At 45.9% G+C, this 20,787-nt stretch overlaps 1 protein-coding gene across 1 annotated transcript in view; it reads left to right on the forward strand.

The window, feature by feature from the left end:
* Positions 1-20,787, forward strand: part of LOC126419532 (uncharacterized) — a 131,503-nt gene that overhangs the window by 64,262 nt on the left and 46,454 nt on the right. The gene's annotated exons all lie outside the window — the stretch shown is intronic.

Here is a 20,787-nt window from a genome sequence, read left to right on the forward strand (position 1 = left end):
TGTGCTTTATCACGGCTGGTCTTCCTCTTTGACTGTGTGATGCAAGTATGGATGGTACAGAAAGAAGTCCGACTGCACTGGGGGGGGGGAGGAGGGGGGGGGAGTGGAATAACAAGATTTTCGATGTGAAGAAACAGCATACCAATTGCGTAAGAAACAATTTTTAACGCAGCTAGTGTGTGTTTTACCTTCACATCGGCATTCTTTAAAAACAGTTGCTGAAGTTGATGAACAAAAATTGGTCTTTGCGGTGGGCGGGGACGTGTGAGGGGGATCATGAAATAATCGGCGCTACCAACAGAAACTGGAACGTTGTTTTAACTTCGCCACTCAGCCGGCCGCTGTGGCCGAGTGGTTCTAGGCGCTCGTGTCCGGAACAAGGCGGCTGCTACGGTCTCAGGTTCGAATCCTGCCTTGGACATGGATGTCTGTGATGTCCTTAGGTTAGTTAGGTTTATGCAGTTCTAAGTCTAGGGGGCTGATGACCTCAAATGTTAAGTCCCATAGTGCTTTGAGCCAATTGAACCATTTTGCACATCGCCACTCAATTTTGGCACTGCGACTGCTAGGTTGCTGGCGTTTGCAAAAATGAGGAGACAGGGAAGTCGACATAAAGTGTTCCAGACAAATCTGATATGTTACGAAACCGAACATCAGGTGCATCGGACATCTTTTATTGGGCCCCTTACGTGCAGTTACCATTGTTAGCAAAGTGGTTATCGCCAAGCGTGAAATGCACCGTTTTCCTTTGAAGTCTTGCTCTAGGGGGGGATAAGCAGGCCGCTAGTTGTTGATGTACAGAATATCTAGTAATAAATCAGTACTTAAATATACAGCTCTAAAAATGGCGGTATGTTTACAAAATGCAGCCGACTTTTTTTTGTCCGGTGCGTCGACAAGTACGCCGTTGATACATCGATATCTTTTTCGATATGTCGAGGGCCGATAATAACTTTCTTAAATATCCATATTTCGGATATTCCCTATAATTTTAAAAATATCGCAGTCCTAGTGCATATAGGCAAGAGTGGATGAAATGCACTGATAATTGGGCTCATACTTGCGAAGTTCTTCGTAAATTTGACTCGATTTTGTGATCACTGAAATAGAATCACGTAGCCTCTCAAGCAATGAAGTCTTATTTCGTTGCCTTGTCCCCTTTCGGGTGCTTAATTTTTGCTGTCAGGCAGTGTACAATGAACCAAGCTGGTAGACTGCTACAACCGTACTCAAAAGTGATACTCTGTTAATCAATATTATCAACTTTAAAACTGTAATTAAAAATCACGTTAACAGAGTACTATTTTTTGCGGCAAGAATAGTCGCTGCCGGTAAAGTGGCGAGAGGGGAGAGAATTTGAAACACGGTTCATGAAGCCACGGCGTGGCGGCAATAATACGAGTACAACAATGGAAGCTACGCGGTTGCGTGCTTTCGAAACGTACAGTTCGGGTATGTACCTAGGCGTCCCTGTCAAGTTATCGACTGATCGCGATCTTATAGCGCACCGCATACTAATTTCCTTGCTTACCACCACCGACTCGTTCAGAAGTTCATTTCGGAAATTTCTTGCACTCCATTGTTGAAATATATACGCATGATGCATTATACGCATTATGCAGGGCTGCTACAAAGGAAGCTTTGTGTTTTCCTAAACACCACATGTACACATATGATTGATACACGAATAAAACAGTGAACTGAGCAAGTTTACATTTTACCCTGTGAGGGCCCCGCTCGTTATACGGCACTCGTCCAGGCAGTAGCTAAGTTCCTTCCGTACGTTACGTAGCAACATCCTCTCAGTGGTCTTAACAGCAGCGTTGATGCGTTCTCTGAACTGTTACAGCGTTCTTGGCAGGGGGGGGGGTGATTACATAAACGCTGTTCTTATGTCCTTAACGCACACCCAAAAGAAAAAGTCAAATGTTAGTTAGGTCAGGTGACCTGAGGACTCCAATGGGACCGAGCCACATCAGCTTCACCACACTGCCCATTCCAGCAATGTGGAAGTTTCTCTTTTATGGTAGTGACGAACATCGATGCTCCGATGAGGGGGGGCCCTTTCTTGTTGGAAGATAATCATGAGTCAGTTGTGGAAACAACCACAGTTGCAACATATCAAGGTAAGAGATGTGTGTCAGAGTGTCGTCATTGTCGTTCAGTTTAAGTCTACACATGGAGTCAGTCTTGTACAGTCTGTCGGAGGAACTAGTCGAATAGTAACCGAGTAATGTACTGAATCCAATGGTAAGGTCTCGCTCGAGGTGCAGCAATAATACTGAAAAGTAATTCACAAGTAAGGAATGTCGCCCAGGACTGAAGCGTTCGTGAAAGTTGAAGATTTATTCGAATATCGAGGACTACTTTTGTACTATAATTTACACTACTGGCCATTCAAATTGCTACACCACGACGATGACGTGCTACAGACGCGAAATTTAACCGACAGGAAGAAGATGCTGTGATATGCAAATGATTAGCGTTTCAGAGCATTCACACAAGACTGGCGCCGGTGGCGACACGTACAACGTGCTGACATGAGGAAAGTTTCCAACCGATTTCTCATACACAAACAGCAGTTGACCGGCGTTGCCTGGTGAAACGTTGTTGTGATGCCTCGTGTAAGGAGGAGAAATGCGTACCATCGTGTTTCCGACTTTGATAAAGGTCGGATTGTAGCCTATCGCGACTGCGATTTATCGTATCGCGACATTGCTGCTCGCGTTGGTCGAGATCCAATGACTGTTAGCAGAATATGGAATCGGTGGGTTCAGGAGGGTAATATGGAGCGCCGTACTGGATCCCAACGGCCTCGTATCACTAGCAGTAGAAATGACAGGCATCTTATCCGCATGGCTGTAAACGATCGTGCAACCACGTCACGATCCCTGAGTCAACAGGTGGGGACGTTTGCTAGACAACAACCATCTGCACGAACAGTTCGACGACGTTCGCAGTAGCATGGACTATCAGCTCGGAGACCATGGCTGCGGTTACCCTTGACGGTCCATCACAGACAGGAGCGCCTGCGATGGTGTACTCAACGACGAACCTGGGTGCACGAATGGCAAAACGTCATTTTTTCGGATGAATCCAGGTTCTGTTTACAGCATCATGATAGTCGCATCCGTGTTTGGCGACATCACGGAGAAAGCGCATTGGAAGCGTGTATTCGTCATCGTCATACTGGCGTATCACCCGGCGTGATGGTATGGGGTGGCCATTGGTTACACGTCTCGGTCACCTCTTGTTCGCATTGACGGCGCTTTGAACGGTGGACGTTACATTTCAGATGTGTTACGACCCGTGGTTCTACCCTTCATTCGATGCCTGCGAAACCCTACATTTCAACAGGATAATGCGCGACCGCATGTTGCAGGTCCTGTACGGGCCTTTCTGGATACAGAAAATGTTCGACTGCTGCCCTGGCCAGCACATTCTCCAGGTCTCTCACCAATTGAAAACGTCTGGTCAATGGTGGCCGAGCAACTGGCTCGTCACAATACGCTAGTCACTACTATTGATGAAGTGTGGTATCGTATTGAAGCTTCATGGGCAGCTGTAACTGTACACGCCATCCAAACTCTGTTTGACTCAATGCTCAGGCGTATCAAGGCCATTATTACGGCCAGAGGTGGTTGTTCTGGGTACTGATTTCTCAGGATCTATGCACCCAAATTGCGTGAAAATGTAATAACATGTCAGTTCTAGTATAATATATACAGGGTGTTTCAAAAATGACCGGTATATTTGAAACGGCAATAAAAACTAAACGAGCAGCGATAGAAATACACCGTTTGTTGCAATATGCTTGGGACAACAGTACATTTTCAGGCGGACAAACTTTCGAAATTACAGTAGTTACAATTTTCAACAACAGATGGCGCTGCAAGTGATGTGAAAGATATAGAAGACAAAGCAGTCTGTGGGTGCGCCATTCTGTACGTCGTCTTTCTGCTGTAAGCGTGTGCTGTTCACGACGTGCAAGTGTGCTGTAGACAACATGGCTTATTCCTTAGAGCAGAGGATTTTTCTGGTGTTGGAATTCCACCGCCTAGAACACAGTGTTGTTGCAACAAGACGAAGTTTTCAACGGAGGTTTAATGTAACCAAAGGACCGAAAAGCGATACAATAAAGGATCTGTTTGAAAAATTTCAACGGACTGGGAACGTGACGGATGAACGTGCTGGAAAGGTAGGGCGACTGCGTACGGCAACCACAGAGGGCAACGCGCAGCTAGTGCAGCAGGTGATCCAACAGCGGCCTCGGGTTTCCGTTCGCCGTGTTGCAGCTGCGGTCCAAATGACGCCAACGTACACGTATCGTGTCATGCGCCAGAGTTTACACCTCTATCCATACAAAATTCAAACGCGGCAACCCCTCAGCGCCGCTACCATTGCTGCACGAGAGACATTCGCTAACGATATAGTGCACAGGATTGATGACGGCGATATGCATGTGGGCAGCATTTGGTTTACTGACGAAGCTTATTTTTACCTGGACGGCTTCGTCAATAAACAGAACTGGCGCATATGGGGAACCGAAAAGCCCCATGTTGCAGTCCCATCGTCCCTGCATCCTCAAAAAGTACTGGTCTGGGCTGCCATTTCTTCCAAAGGAATCATTGGCCCATTTTTCAGATCCGAAACGATTACTGCATCTCGCTATCTGGACATTCTTCGTGAATTTGTGGCGTTACAAACTGCCTTAGACGACACTGCGAACACCTCGTGGTTTATGCAAGATGGTGCCCGGCCACATCGCACTGCCGACGTCTTTAATTTCCTGAATGAATATTTCGATGATCGTGTGATTGCTTTGGGCTATCCGAAACATACAGGAGGCGGCGTGGATTGGCCTCCCTATTCGCCAGACATGAACCCCTGTGACTTCTTTCTGTGGGGACACTTGAAAGACCAGGTGTACCGCCAGAATCCAGAAACAATTGAACAGCTGAAGCAGTACATCTCATCTGCATGTGAAGCCATTCCGCCAGAAACGTTGTCAAAGGTTTCGGGTAATTTCATTCAGAGACTACGCCATATTATTGCTACGCGTGGTGGATATGTGGAAAATATCGTACTATAGAGTTTCCCAGACCGCAGCGCCATCTGTTGTTGAAAATTGTAACTACTGTAATTTCGAAAGTTTGTCTGCCTGAAAATGTACTGTTGTCCCAAGCATATTGCAACAAACGGTGTATTTCTATCGCTGCTCGTTTAGTTTTTATTGCCGTTTCAAATATACCGGTCATTTTTGAAACACCCTGTATATCCAATGAATACCCGTTTAACATCTACATTTGTTCTTGGTGTAGCAATTTTAATGGCCAGTAGTGTAATAGCCGCGTACAACATTCGATATACACTGATGTGTCAAAAGTCATGGGATAGCGACATGCTCATATACTGAAGGCTATAGTACCGTTTATACGAGGTATAACAGGGCAGTGCATTGGCGGAGCTGACATTCGTACTTATCTGATACACGTGAAAAGGTTTCCTTCGGATTATGGCTACACGACGGAATGGTAGTTGGAGCTAGACGCATGGGACATTCCGAGATCAACTGTGTCATGAGTGTGCTGTGAACACCAAATTTCAGGCATTACCTCTCACCGTGGACTACGCAGTGGCCCACGGCCACGACCGAGAGCAGCGGCTTTTGCGTAAAGTTGTTGGTGTTAACAGACAAGCAACACTGCGTGAAATAACCGCAGAAATCAACGTGAGACGTACGACGAACGTATCCCTTAGGACAGTGCGACGAAGTCTGGCGTTAGCTGGCTATGACAGAAGCCAACTGCACGACATCGCCTGCAGAGCCTCTCTTGGCCTCGTGACCAAGTCGGTTGGACCAGAGACGACTAGAAAACTGTGGCTCTGTCCGTTCAGTTGCGATTTCAGTTGGTAGGAGCTGATGGTAGGCTTCGGCTGTGGCGCAGGGCTCACGAAGCCATGGACCCAAGTTGTCAACAACGCACTATGCAAGTTGCCGGAGCCTCCTTAATGACGTGGGCTCTGGTTACACAGAAAGTGCTGGATCCTCTGGTCCAACGGAATAGAACATTGACAGAAAAAGGCGACGTTCGGCTACATGGAGACCATTGGAAGCTATTCATGGACTTCATGTTCCCAAACAACGGTTAAATTATTATGGATGACAATACGCCACGTCACTGGCCCACAATTGTTGACTATTGTTTTGAAGAACATTCTGGACAGTTCGAGCGAATAATTTGGCCACCGGTATCGCCCGACATGAATCGCATCAGAAATTTATGGGACATAATCGAGAGGTCAGTATATGCATAAAATCCTGCGCCGGCAACACCCGCTATTATGGACTCTGCGGAGGCAGCAAGGCTCAATATGTCTGCAGGGGAGTTCCAACGACTTGTTGAGTCAATGCCATGTCGAGTCGCTGGGACAAAAGAAGCTCGACAATAGAAGGTATCCCGTGAGTTTCGCCACCTCAGTATAATAAACTCACAGGGACAGTCCAGTACAAATGGTTCACATGGCTCGGAGCACTATGGGACTTAACTGCTGTGGTCATCAGTCCCCTAGAACTTAGAACTACTTAAACGTAACTAACCTAAGGACATCGCACACATCCATGCCCGAGGCAGGATTCGAACCTTCGACCGTAGCGTTGGGCGGTTCCAAACTAGTGCCTAGAACCACTCGGCCACTCCGTCCGGCACAAAGTCCAGTACAATGTACTTACTTTTGAGTATACACTAACACAGCACTCCAAACAGAAGACCGAGCAAAGCAAGTGCACCTGTAGCACAGAGTCTTATAACAGCAAGGGCACCCGGCCACCCTCTGTCACTAACATTCCTCCGACCGATATAACAATGCCGACCCCACTGCCGAATGGTAACAGTGCAAGGATGGAGAAGACATTATGAGATCAACAGTTAAGTTAGGAAATAGCCTACCTTCGATATGTTCTTAGGAAGGTCAGTGTTAGTCTGCGGTGGTCGAGCGGTTCTAGGTGCTACAGTCTGGAACCGCTGCTGGAATAAGTTCGAATCCTGCCTCGGGCATGGATGTGTATGATGTCCTTAGGTCAGTTAGGTTTAAGTAGTTCTAAGTTCTAGGGGACTGATGACCTCAGAAGTTAAGTCCCATAGTGCTCGGAGCCATTTGAACCATTTGAAGGCCAGTATAGAAGAGGCTGTAAAAAGTCTTACAGTTGGAGGATTTCGATGAACCATAGTGAAGGGAGCCCCCCCCATGAACCATGGACCTTGCCGTTGGTGGGGAGGCTTGCGTGCCTCAGCGATACAGATAGCCGTACCGTAGGTGCAACCACAACGGAGGGGTATCTGTTGAGAGGCCAGACAAACGTGTGGTTCCTGAAGAGGGGCAGCAGCCTTTTCAGTAGTTGCAAGGGCAACAGTCTGGATGATTGACTGATCTGGCCTTGTAACAATAACCAAAACGGCATAGCCGTGCCGGTACTGCGAACGGCTGAAAGCAAGGGGAAACTACAGCCGTAATTTTTCCCGAGGGCATGCAGCTTTACTGTATGATTACATGATGATGGCGTCCTCTTGGGTAAAATATTCCGGAGGTAAAATAGTCCCCCATTCGGATCTCCGGGCGGGGACTACTCAAGAGGATGTCGTTATCAGGAGAAAGAAAACTGGCGTTCTACGGATCGGAGCGTGGAATGTCAGATCCCTTAATCGGGCAGGTAGGTTAGAAAATTTAAAAAGGGAAATGGATAGGTTGAAGTTAGATATAGTGGGAATTAGTGAAGTTCGGTGGCAGGAGGAACAAGACTTCTGGTCAGGTGACTACAGGGTTATAAACACAAAATCAAATAGGGGTAATGCAGGAGTAGGTTTAATAATGAATAGGAAAATAGGAATGCGGGTAAGCTACTACAAATAGCATAGTGAACGCATTATTGTGGCCAAGATAGATACGAAGCCCACACCTACTACAGTAGTACAAGTTTATATGCCAACTAGCTCTGCAGATGACGAAGAAATTGAAGAAATGTATGATGAAATAAAAGAAATTATTCAGATTGTGAAGGGAGACGAAAATTTAATAGTCATGGGTGACTGGAATTCGAGTGTAGGAAAAGGGAGAGAAGGAAACATAGTAGGTGAATATGGATTGGGGGATAGAAATGAAAGAGGAAGCCGCCTGGTAGAATTTTGCACAGAGCACAACATAATCATAACTAACACTTGGTTTAAGAATCATGAAAGAAGGTTGTATACATGGAAGAACCCTGGAGATACTAAAAGGTATCAGATAGATTATATAATGGTAAGACAGAGATTTAGGAACCAGGTTTTAAATTGTAAGACATTTCCAGGGGCAGATGTGGACTCTGACCACAATCTATTGGTTATGACCTGTAGATTAAAACTGAAGAAACTGCAAAAAGGTGGGAATTTAAGGAGATGGGACCTGGATAAACTAAAAGAACCAGAGGTTGTACAGAGATTCAGGGAGAGCATAAGGGAGCAATTGACAGGAATGGGGGAAATAAATACAGTAGAAGAAGAATGGGTAGCTTTGAGGGATGAAGTAGTGAAGGCAGCAGAGGATCAAGTAGGTAAAAAGACGAGGGCTAGTAGAAATCCTTGGGTAACTGAAGAAATATTGAATTTAATTGATGAAAGGAGAAAATATAAAAATGCAGTAAGTGAAACAGGCAAAAAGGAATACAAACGTCTCAAAAATGAGATCGACAGGAAGTGCAAAATGGCTAAGCAGGGATGGCTAGAGGACAAATGTAAGGATGTAGAGGCCTATCTCACTAGGGGTAAGATAGATACTGCCTACAGGAAAATTAAAGAGGCCTTTGGAGAGAAGAGAACGACTTGTATGAATATCAAGAGCTCAGATGGAAACCCAGTTCTAAGCAAAGAAGGGAAAGCAGAAAGATGGAAGGAGTATATAGAGGGTCTATACAAGGGCGATCTACTTGAGGACAATATTATGGAAATGGAAGAGGATGTAGATGAAGATGAAATGGGAGATATGATACTGCGTGAAGAGTTTGACAGAGCACTGAAAGACCTGAGTCGAAACAAGGCCCCCGGAGTAGACAATATTCCATTGGAACTACTAATGGCCGTGGGAGAGCCAGTCCTGACAAAACTCTACCATCTGGTGAGGAAGATGTATGAGACAGGCGAAATACCCTCAGACTTCAAGAAGAATATAATAATTCCAATCCCAAAGAAAGCAGGTGTTGACAGATGTGAAAATTACCGAACTATCAGCTTAATAAGTCACAGCTGCAAAATACTAACACGAATTCTTTACAGACGAATGGAAAAACTAGTAGAAGCCAACCTCGGGGAAGATCAGTTTGGATTCCGTAGAAACACTGGAACACGTGAGGCAATACTGACCTTACGACTTATCTTAGAAGAAAGATTAAGGAAAGGCAAACCTACGTTTCTAGCATTTGTAGACTTAGAGAAAGCTTTTGACAATGTTGACTGGAATACTCTCTTTCTAATTCTAAAGGTGGCAGGGGTAAAATACAGGGAGCGAAAGGCTATTTACAATTTGTACAGAAACCAGATGGCAGTTATAAGAGACGAGGGACATGAAAGGGAAGCAGTGGTTGGGAAGGGAGTAAGACAGGGTTGTAGCCTCTCCCCGATGTTGTTCAATCTGTATATTGAGCAAGCAGTAAAGGAAACAAAAGAGAAATTCGGAGTAGGTATTAAAATTCATGGAGAAGAAATAAAAACTTTGAGGTTTGCCGATGACATTGTAATTCTGTCAGAGACAGCAAGGACTTGGAAGAGCAGTTGAATGGAATGGACAGTGTCTTGAAAGGAGGATATAAGATGAACATCAACAAAAGCAAAACAAGGATAATGGAATGTAGTCTAATTAAATCGGGTGATGCTGAGGGAATTAGATTAGGAAATGAGGCACTTAAAGTAGTAAAGGAGTTTTGCTATTTGGGGAGCAAAATAACTGATGATGGTCGAAGTAGAGAGGATATAAAATGTAGGCTGGCAATGGCAAGGAAAGCGTTTCTGAAGAAGAGAAATTTGTTAACATCCAGTATTGATTTAAGTGTCAGGAAGTCATTTCTGAAAGTATTTGTATGGAGTGTAGCCATGTATGGAAGTGAAACATGGACGATAAATAGTTTGGACAAGAAGAGAATAGAAGCTTTCGAAATGTGGTGCTACAGAAGAATGCTGAAGATTAGATGGGTAGATCACATAACTAATGAGGAAGTATTGAATAAGATTGGGGAGAAGAGAAGTTTGTGGCGCAACTTGACCAGAAGAAGGGATCGGTTGGTAGGACATGTTCTGAGGCATCAAGGGATCACCAATTTAGTATTGGAGGGCAGCGTGGAGGGTAAAAATCGTAGAGGGAGACCAAGAGATGAATACACTAAGCAGATTCAGAAGGATGTAGGTTGCAGTAGGTACTGGGAGATGAAAAAGCTTGCACAGGATAGAGTAGCATGGAGAGCTGCATCAAACCAGTCTCAGGACTGAAGACCACAACAACAACAACAACAGTGAAGGGAGCAGAATGTAGGAAATTTGTTGAAGAGACTAAGACGTACACGAGTTTTTATTTGTATAAGAAGAAGAAGAAGAAGATGGTTCTACAGTAGTGGATAGGCCCCATTATCTCCCGTGCGATTTTACGAAAATAAACGAGTCTGGATGTTTTAAATATCTCTAGAGGAAAGCTTTTTATTTTCTTTTAAAAATAATGAAAATCTTTTTTCTAAAATTATTGGATTATTGTTTCATACACTAATTTTAGTTGAACTAGTGTATGAATAGTTTTAGGAATGAGACATAAATAAAGCACAATATTACAAAGTGTTACTAAGACTCCAGCTCTTGGAGTTAACAAGAATGTGTATAGAATGAAACTACTGCCGAGCTACATGTATCATCTGTAGAGTACAATCGAAAGATAAATGATTCTTAGTTATGTTCTGAATTAATTACTCTCGCAGTGTTACCGAATGTTAAATGTAGCAAAAGATTTCAGAGCAGCAATTTCTTATAACACACATTTTAAAAGTACAGTACAATGTTGCCAAGAGTCAATGTCTGTACCGTACAAAAGTTCTGTTTTCAGTACTGAAATATTTTTTTAATGCTTGTCATCAACTTGTAAAGATACTGAATAATATAAGTACTGAATAAAATAAATAATACTGAATAATAAAGTGCAACCTCCACCCCCTCCCTCCTTCCAAGGACTGTCTCCTCTACATGTCTTGGGAGGAGTGGCTATCCTACGCTTTGACAATATCCTTCATTCAACATTAGAATTTTGTAGAAAAATTAAGAATTGGAATTTCATATCATTTGTTTATTTGAAAAGGACGCAAATGCACAGTGTTACGCTTACTCTGTGAATAATTACCCGCAAAGTGACACTGCACGTTTAGTATTGTCGGGAAAAACTGCCGTTCAACGTTTAATTCTTCTTATACGCTGAGCAAACACCAGGCTGTACACTAGTGATATCTCTTTAATTATTAGTTCGTATTTATTTTATTTCAAATGATTTCTTTTATGGTCCATACAACAAAGTATAACATTTTGAAATATAAGACAAAATTGAATTTTAGTTAATTTATAAATGAGGCATGAACAGACTGGAATGTAAATAATTATGTATACAGGACAATTCACTATCCTGAGTATAATGACACTGAACATTGGGCCGTTCCTTAAATTAATCAACTGAAGAGTACCAAACAGGTAACTATTACGAACATGAAGTATCCTTAAAGGTGCAATCTAATGAATATTTAAATATATTTACGGATCTGCTAGTCCAGTGAAGTTAGAACTCAAATGGTTCAAATGACTCTGAGCACTATGGGACTTAAAATCTGAGGTCATCAGTCCCCTAGACTTAGAACTACTTAAACCTAACCAACCGAAGGACAGCACACACATCCATGCCAGAGGCGAGATTCGAACCTGCGACCGTAGCGGTCGCGTGGTTGTAGACTGAAGCGCCTACAAGCGCTCGGCCACACCGGCCGACGAAGTTAGAACTAAATGGAGTGAGAAGTAATCAAAAAATTTGAGTTTTTCGTATATTGTTTTCACCGTTTGTTTTTAGTATTTTTACACACCACAATGAACATGTAGAATGTAATCTTAAATCACATAGTAGGCCCAATTCGGAGAGTGTATAAAGTTCCGTAGATGTTACGGAGCTCCGTCCGCCTCCATATCGCGTGCGTAAACATAACGACGTTGCTATTCTAGCCGAAATTTCACTTGTTCTCGTCTAAAAATTTGTGAGCGTTGTTGGGATATTTTAAGACCCTGTTAAATTTCAAATTTCAATGGCGCTTAAATAATATCGTGAGCTGAACATTCAGTTTTGCTGCACGAAAGTTTCGGCTGCTCCGATGGCCGTTTCTGCGACTTCGCTCGCTTCCCTGAGCGGAAGCGTAAAGGCCTGTGAGCCGCCGTGGGCGTCATCTGTCAGCCTGCGGGGGGGAAACACCGCAGACAGCGCTGCCAACACACGAAAACCTCAGCTCGTTAGCCAGTCGCCGGCGGCGCGCGCAGGGTAATGGTGGTATCAGGGCGCCTCCTCCATCCCTCCAGGGTGGCTAGCGTCTGCCACTGCCGCCCTAACGTAACGGATCAGCCAGGGGGCCCGAGGCAGGGCGCGCGTAGGAAGCGCCTCGTGTTCTGGCGTGTAGGCCACGCGCCATCAGCAAGGCAGCGGCAAAGGAAGCCATTACTGCAGGCAGGCATGCTCGGTGCTTATTTGCCAACAATATTATCTGCAGCCGAAGATCGCGATATAATAGTCTCGTTAAAATTACGGCCTTCGGCGGGAAGTGACTAGTTTCAGACCTGTGACGAGAGTTTTTATTACACTACTGACCATTAAAATTGCTACACAACGAAGATGTGCTACAGACGCGAAATTTAACCGACAGGAAGAAGATGCTGTGATATGCAAATAATTAGCTTTTCAGAGCATTCACACAGGGTTGGCGCCGGTGGCGACACCTACAACGTGCTGACATGAGGAAAGTTTCCAACCGATTTCTCATACACAAACAGCAGTTGAGCGGTGTTGCCTGTTTGAAACGTTGTCGTGATGCGTCGTATAAGGAGGAGAAATGCGTACCATCATGTTTCCGCCTTTGATAAAGGTCGTATTGTAGCTTATCGAGCGGCCGGAGTGGCCGAGCGGTTCTAGGCGCTACAGTCTGGAACCGCGCGACCGCTACGGTCGCAGGTTCGAATCCTGCCTCGGGCATGGGTGTATGTGATGTCCTTAGGTTAGTTAGGTTTAAGTAGTTCTAAGTTCTAGGGGAATGATGACCTCAGATGTTAAGTCCCATAGTGCTCAGAGCCATTTGAACCATTTTGTAGCTTATCGCGATTGCGGTTTATCGTGTCGCGACATTGCTGCTTGCGTTGATCGAGATCAAATGACTGATAGCAGAATATGGAATCGGTAGGTTCAGGAGGGTAATACGGAACGCCGTGCTGGATCTCAATGGCCTCGTATCACTAGCAGTCGAGATGACGCACCTTATCCGCATGGCTGTAACGGATCGTGCAACCACGTCTCGATCCCTGAGTCAACAGATGGGACGTTTTCAAGACAACAACCATCTGCACGAACAGTTCGACGACGTTTGCAGCTGCTCGAAGACCATGGATGCGGTTACCCTTGACGGTGCATCACAGACAGGAGCGCCTGCGATGGTGTACTCAACGACGAACCTGGGTGCACGAATGGCAAAACGTCATTTTTTCGGATGAATCCAGATTCTGTTTACAGCATTATGATGGTCACATGACCATCCGTGTTTGGCGACATCGCGGTGAACGCACATTGGAAGCGTGTATTCGTGTCGCCATACTGGCGTATCACCCGGCGTGATGGTATGGGGTGCCATTGGTTACACGTCTCGGTCATCTCTTGTTCGCATTGATGGCACTTTGAACAGTGCACGTTACATTTCAGATGTGTTACGACCCGTGGCTCTACCCTTCATTCGATCCCTGCGAAACATTTCAGCAGGATAATGCACGACCGCATGTTGCAGGTCCTGTACGGGCCTTTTTGGACAGAAAATATTCGACTGCTGCCCCGGCCAACACATTCTCCAGATCTGTCACCAATTGAAAACGTCTAGTCATATGTGGCCAGGCAACTGGCTCGTCATAATACTCCTGTCACTACTCTAGATGAACTGTGGTATCGTGTTGAAGCTGCATGGGCAGCTGTACCTGTACACGCCATGCAAGCTCTGTTTGACTCAATGCCCAGGCGTATCAAGGCCGTTATTACGGCCAGAGGTGGTTGTTCTGGGTACTGATTTCTCAGGATCTATGCACCAAAATTGCGTGAAAATGTAATCTCATGTCAGTTCTAGGATAATATATTTGTCCAATGAATATCCGTTTATCATCTGCATTTCTTGTTGGTGTAGCAATTTTAATGGCCAGTAGTGTACATCGTAATTCGTCAAACACTTTAACTCTGACGTAGACAAAATCATTCAGCCGTTATTTGTAATAAATGGACGACAGATAGCAGGTAATAGATAAGTAAGTGAATATTGAGGGAGTAGACCAGCGTATAATTTTTTGTCTAGTTTTTTTTTATTGGCTTAAAACGTTTATTAGGGGTTCTGTTTTTAGGATTTTTTCGTATAAAATGTTCCATAAATGTTAAAACCGCGATTTACTGCGTGGGAGTCTGGCACATCCGAGTACTCGAATGCAGCTATTGTAATGCTATAATATTGGGTCGATCCATATACAACGGCCGGCCGGTGTGGCCGTGCGGTTAAAGGCGCTTCAGTCTGGAACCGCGTGACCGCTACGGACGCAGGTTCGAATCCTGCCTCGGGCATGGATGTGTGTGATGTCCTTAGGTTAGTTAGGTTTAATTAGTTCTAAATTCTAGGCGACTGATGACCTCAGAAGTGGGTCGCATAGTGCTCAGAGCCATTTAGCCATTTGAACCATATACAACGATGAGTCGAAACATTACGACTTCCTGTTTAATAGCGTGTTGTTCCACTTTTCAAACAATTCTGCTTGGCGTGGATTCTGTAAGCCCCTGACAGAACTTCAGAAGTATGTGGCACTGGATGTCTGCTTACGGGTCAACCAATTCCTACAAACGACGGGGTGGTGTCATACGGCGACGCAGTTGGCGCCCGATATGTGTTCTATCGGGTACAGATCAGACACATTTGCTGGCCAAGACATCAATGTGAGTTCGCTATAATGCTCCTCAAACCACTGAAGCACGATTCTGCCCTTGCAACACGGACAGTTATCCTGCTGGAAGATGTCAACTCCGTAGGAGGAGACTTCAAGCATGAATCGACGCAAGTGGTCCGCAATAATGTTCACGTAATTCATTGCTCTCAGAAGCCCAATTCAATGTATCCCACAGCATAATTCTGCCCTCAGCGGCCTACATGTCTGGCACGGTGCATATATCGTCCAGCCATTCGCCTGGACGACGGACTGTAAGGACTCAGCCATGGACCTGGTGTAAGAAGAAATGTTATTTCTTCGACAGACGACATGTTTCTGTTGACCCACGACGAAAAGTCGGTGATGCTGGGGCACTGCAATGATAACTGGCGATGTCGTTGACAAGAACACGTAGGGATCTGGTCGTTCAACAATGACTTTTGAACGGTGTGCTCCGAAACACCAGTGCCTGCACCAGCGTTGTCGGGTCTGCCACGGATCACTGCCTACCCTGGATTACACAGTGGGGAATCCTGCGACCTCTACGTTTCGTGGAGAGATGTGGTCGTCCAAAACCATACGGCCTACTCGTCATTTCACCATCCTTCAATTACATTCCGTCTGTGCTCACTACAGCAGTACGCAAACAGGCAGATTTACTGTTTCAGAGATTCTCGTTTCCAGCTGCAGCGCCACAACAACGTGCCTTTTGTCAACACCGCTTGTATCAATGCATTTCCGCATTTGCGACCCGTATTTTCGCTGTAATGATTGCCCATTCGTCTCTCTTCCGCTTACATTCCTTCCTTACTGCGTCAATTGCCCGCAACATCACCAGCAGGCATTTAACCTCGCGGTGGGCAGTGGTCTTAATACACTGGTGTCCAAAATTACAGCAACAAACCAGTATTTTCCTCGATATAATCATACAAACTGTCAACTGATCTCCATACAGTCGTGTCCCGCACGGAAGATGGCATTCCGGTCATAGGAACCGCACAATAACGCTGGGTTCGGTGTGGGGCGGCGGAGAGGTGAAGTGGACTGAGGTAGTCGTCGTGGGATTGTGGACCCCTGCAGCTGCGGCGGGGACGGAGCCTCTCCGTCGTTTCTAGGTCTCCGGTTAACATACAATACAAATATGTCATTCCTATAGTCAGTGATTTTTGCAGTTTGTCCATATTTTCCAACTTTCCTTTGTACGTGTCCCAAATTGTTTTCCTAAATACTTCACCGGGACCGTAAATAAGAAGAAAGAATTACTCATATCCATCTTTCGAATCGTGAGTAATGTTCTTGGGTACATTCAAAAATCCCATAGAAAAAAAGCACTTTCAGGTTTTCCCGAATTTTCCCGGAAACTTTCCTAATGTTTCTTTCCCAGAAAACATTATTCGGACTACTACGAACATTTAAAAAAAAGTCGAAACGGTCTTGCCGCTCGGAATTAATGCGCTTACCAACGAATAGCATTTAATTTGCATTTATACAGATACACACGATCCTTCCTCGTGGATTAGTCTATTTCTTAGATAAAAATCCGTACTTTAGTTCCCGAGATTAGCTCGAACGAAAAGACCTACATAAACGCTCAGTTTATATAGGGTATCCCAGGAGGAATGACGACTATGATGTTGATGATATTCGGCTTGTGAATCTCTCAACTGTGCGGTCATCAGCGCGCGTCCAAAGTCCCAATTTATACGCAGTCCAATTTTTACACAGTCCAATCTAGCCACTGTCACGAATGATGATTATGATGATGAAGTGATGAGGACAACACAAACATCCAGTCCCTGGCAGTCCCCAACCCGGCCGGTAATCGAACCCGGGACCCGGTGATCCAGAGGCAGGAACTGTAGCCACTAGACCACGACTTGCGGACCCCAGGAGTAATGGTCAGCGTTCAGGGACATTGGGAGGAACGATAATACGAAATAAAAAAAGGCTAGCAAACATGGGCTCTAAAACGCATACCTTAAGAGCTAGGTGCACTTGTCCATCTTCGGTTACTATAAGACGCGTCTGTTCTATTGAACAAGCGTTCGTAGCTGGTAAGGTATGCATTGTAAAACCCAAGTGTATTAGAGTTTTGCTTCGAATTTTTGTTACTGTTGTACCCCTGAGTACTGCCCATTCATCCTGGGTGCCCTTTATTTGTAAAGGAGCAGGAGAGAAGAGGATAGACAGAAGAATATACTGTAAAGAAGAAACAAGGACGAAAGGAATCGCTTTTAGCAGAATGGATCAGAGTGGAGCGTGTCCATAAGGCAGAACGAGATTGAAGAATGGGCTCCGATGTGTGGGAGGAGCCACCAGTCATCAGCTAGTGCGCGGATTAAAGCGACTCCGGCAACCTGCGAGCCCGGCCGGATACCGGCGGCTCTGGATAATTTGAAGCACACTGCGACTCGCTCATCCCGTATTCCCTGTCCGTGCACAGGTGGGGGAAGTGGGCTAGGGGAGAGTCGATATCGGAGAAGAGAGGAGCAGTCCTCCCCCCCCCTCCCCCCCCCCCTCTCTCTCTCTCTGTCCCCGTTTCCGCCGCCAGTTTTGGCGAAACAACGGGACGCGAGACGATGAGGCGCGCGCGAACCTGGAATGATAATTATTGCGAGCGGGTGGCAGACAAGGGCCAACTTATAATTAGGCGGGTTGTCTGGTATCGGGGCGGCAGCCAGTCAGCTACGTGCTACGCTCCGGGCCTCTATCTCGCGTGCCGCATTAGCTTCCAGCGCCGCCGGCGACGCCCCGAATTTGGGTCCGCAGCGCATAACGAGCGCTCGTCGCCGCCAACCAAACCGCGGCGGCCCCCGGGGCATTCTTCGAGGCGTCCTCCGGCGACGTGCAGTCGCGTCTGTGTTCGCCTAAACAGTTCTGTCACCTAAAAACGTTTTTTGTACAGTTTCAGTGCCACCGCAAGGAGATGTCGCATAATTATGTCGCCTTTCATTTCCTTTTAAGTTAGAATTGCCAACCGTTTTGTATAGTAACGGATTTGCCACATGTGAGTGTTAAAAAATTATCTCTTTTCGGTCTTGGACAGAACGCTAAACCCTGTTTTTAACATTTTTTTCGCTACCTAATTTGCCTTTATTCGTGTAAATCTGTTTAGAAATCACGGAGGGTAGGCAAAAGTATGGAAACACCGCGAGAAATGCGTGCTTTTACATAAATACAGATGCTAGCCACACCTGCACCCGTGCGATACCATCAGTGGTGCCAGTGCCACTCTTGGCCAGAGCAGTGATTTTCAGGGTATTTCACAAATCATGTTACACACTTCTAGAAGTTGTAGAGGGGACTTATTAGATCAAGTTTTACAGAGGAACCCATGCCCGGGCCGGCCGGTGTGGCCGTGCGGTTCTAGGCGCTTCAGTCTGGAACCGCATGACCGCTACGGTCGCAGGTTCGAATCCTGCCTCGGGCATGGATGTGTGTGATGTCCTTAGGTTAGTTAGGTTTAAGTTGTTCTAAGTTCTAGGGGACTGATGACCTCAGCAGTTAAGTCCCATAGTGCTCAGAGCCATTTGAACCTTATCCAACGAGCTATAGAGCGCCATAGTTATAGGCGCTGGCGCCTAGAAATGTACTGGGTGATCAAAAAGTCAGTATAAACTTGAAAACTGAATAAATAACGGAATCATGTAGATAGAGAGGTACAAATTGACACACATGCTTGGAATGACATGGGGTTTTATTTGAACCAAAAAATACAAAAGTTCAAAAAACGTCCGACAGACGTTGCTATTCTGATCAGAATAGCAATAATTAGCATAACAATGTAAGACAAAGCAAAGATGATGTTCTTTACAGGAAATTCTCGATATGTCCACCATCATTCCTCAACAGTAGCGGTAGTCGAGGAATAATGTTGTGAACAGCACTGTAGAGCATGTCCGGCTTTATGGTGAGGCATTGGCGTCGGATGTTGTCTTTCAGCATCCCTAGAGATGTCGGTCGATCACGATACACTTGCGACTTCAGGTAACCCCAAAGCCAATAATCGCACGGACTGAGGTCTGGGGACCTGGGAGACCAAGCATGACGAAATTGGCGGCTGAGCACACGATCATCACCAAACGACGCGCGCAAGAGATCTTTCACGCGTCTAGCAATATGGGGTGGAGCGCCATCCTGCATAAACATCGTACGTTCCAGCAGGTGTTTATCAGCCAGGCTGGGGATGATGCGATTCTGTAACATATCGGCGTACCTCTCACCCGTCACGGTAGCAGTAACAAAACCAGAATCACGCATTTCCTCGAAGGAAAAAGGCCCGATAACGGTAGATATGGTAAATCCAAACCATACCGTGACTTTCTCGTCGTGCAATGGAGTTTCCACAACAGTTCTGCAGTTGTGGGCGTTGACAGACCCTCGGAGCTTGGAATGAGCTTCGTCGGTCCACAACACGTTACTCAACCAATCGTCATCTTCCGCCATCTTTTGAAACGCCCACATTGCAAATGCCCTCCGCTTCACTAAATCGCCAGGTAACAAACAGTTCATGATGCTGATACACGATTGTCATGCGCAGTCACTGACGTTTTTGCAGTCCAGCGCCATCTGTCGTACATTTTGTGAACATTGTTTTTTTCGGTTCTAATAAAACCCCATGTCATTCCAAGCATGTGTGTCAATTTTTACCTCTCTATCTACATTATTCCGTGGTTTATTAAGTTTTCAAATTTATACTGACTTTTTGATCACCCGGTATGTGTATAAAGGACGATACCGTGATGACGTTACAAACTTTCAAGTATGACGGAGAAGGCTAATTGTATCAATTGGAGGCAAGGGTCCCTGGTTCCGAAACGAACGAGTCGAAACTTATGAGCGGAAATGGCTCCGATACCTCTAGATCCGACCCCGCCGCAGCCGCAGTGGGCCACAACCCCACGACGACTAACGCAGTCCATTTCACCCCTCCACCGCCCCCACACCGAACCCTGGGTTATAGTGCGGTTCGGTCCCCCCCCCCCCCCCCCCCCCCCCAGGAAACGTCTCACACCAGACGAGTGGAACCCCTATGTTTGCGTGGTAGAGTAATGGTGGTGTACGCGTACGTGGAGAACTTGTTTGCGCAGCAATCGCCGACATAGTGTAGTTGAGGCGGAATAAGGGGAACCAGCCCGCATTCACTGAGGCAGATGGAAAAATCTAAAGACCATCCACAGACTGGCCGGCTCACCGGACCTCGACACAAGTCCGCCGGGCAGATTCGTGCCGGGGACCAGGCGCTCCTTCCCGCGCGGAAAGCCGTGCGTTAGAACGCACGGCTAACCGGGCGGTTCTTTTAACACTTTGCCGTCCGCACGTCTCGTACAAATCCGATCCATGGCGGTTCGCGCAGCTCGAGACACGGACAAGGATTACATTGTTGCCGGTTCCATGCGACGGTAGCGATAAGCGCATACACGTGCTCTGCGCTTGAAAAATCGTCTATACTGCAAATTACGTCTCTCACATGCTTGAGGAGAATTTATCGCTTACCACCACCATCGGCCGTGACAAATGGAAGAAAAATTCACTAAAT

Source organism: Schistocerca serialis, chromosome 9 (genome assembly GCF_023864345.2).
Source record: "Schistocerca serialis cubense isolate TAMUIC-IGC-003099 chromosome 9, iqSchSeri2.2, whole genome shotgun sequence".
Classification (NCBI taxonomy): Eukaryota; Metazoa; Arthropoda; class Insecta; order Orthoptera; family Acrididae; genus Schistocerca; species Schistocerca serialis.